A 987-nucleotide genomic window follows, 5' to 3' on the forward strand; every position below is an offset into this window, starting at 1 on the left:
TGGCCAGAGGCCAAGTGACTTGCTCAATCAAGGTCTTAGAATTGCTAAGTGTCTGTTGCTGAATTGGAATTCAGGTCCTCCTGACTCCAGGTCCAGCACTCTATCCACTGTGCCACCTAGCTAGTTTAGTAGACATGGCTTCGAAAAATGCTCTGCCATCATGTTCAAGAATATTATTAAGGTCCTAGTTTCATTAATTTGGTGGGGGAATCAATTCTGCATTGAAAATAAAAATTATTTGCTTCTCAAATCCCAAAAGAAATTTTATTTGTAGTCAACGCAGGCAAGTCATATTTTATTAAATTTATAATTCTCTAAATGTGAGAATCACATTTGTTTCTTCGGTGAGTATAAAAAAATAAAATCCACTGGTCTCAAGTAATAGGGAATAGGTGGAGGTGGAGGTTAATAGAGTCACAGACTTAAATCTGGAAAGCAATTTGGAGGCCAAGTCAAATGCCACCATTTTACAGAGGAGAAAACTGAGTCTAGGGAAGATTAAGTGCCTTGCCCAGGGCCACAGAGCTAGTCATCTTCTAAGGTAGGATTCAAATTCAGGTCTTCCTGATCCCAAGTCTACCCACTGTACCTCCTGGAAGCCAGTGAGAATCAGGAAAGCCTGAATTATAGAATTCATTTTATTTTTTCATTTTATTACATCTTCAATAGGGAAGCATTTATTTTTCTCTCCCTACCACTCAACACCTCTCGACAAATATGAACAGTCAAGCCAAACAAATTGCCATAGTTTTAAAGTCCAAAAATGTAAGTTTCATTCTACATCTTGAATCTATCACGTCTTTCTCAGGAGGCAGAGAGCATAGATCCAGCCTCTAAAATCATGGCTGATCATGGCATAGATATGAGACTTTGAGTCTTTCAAAGTCATTTGTCTTTATGATGGTGTTATTATTGTATAAATTCTTTCTTGGTTCTGCTCACTTCGCTTTATATCAATTCATCCACGTTTTCCAGGTTTTTCTGAAC

General features: G+C 37.9%; 1 pseudogene; it reads right to left on the minus strand.

Annotated features, from left to right (window-relative positions):
- The window catches only part of LOC114025133, a 32,692-nt pseudogene that overhangs the window by 15,555 nt on the left and 16,150 nt on the right, over nucleotides 1-987 (minus strand).

Source organism: Vombatus ursinus, unplaced genomic scaffold (genome assembly GCF_900497805.2).
Source record: "Vombatus ursinus unplaced genomic scaffold, bare-nosed wombat genome assembly UNPS02014827.1, whole genome shotgun sequence".
Taxonomy (NCBI): Eukaryota; Metazoa; Chordata; class Mammalia; order Diprotodontia; family Vombatidae; genus Vombatus; species Vombatus ursinus.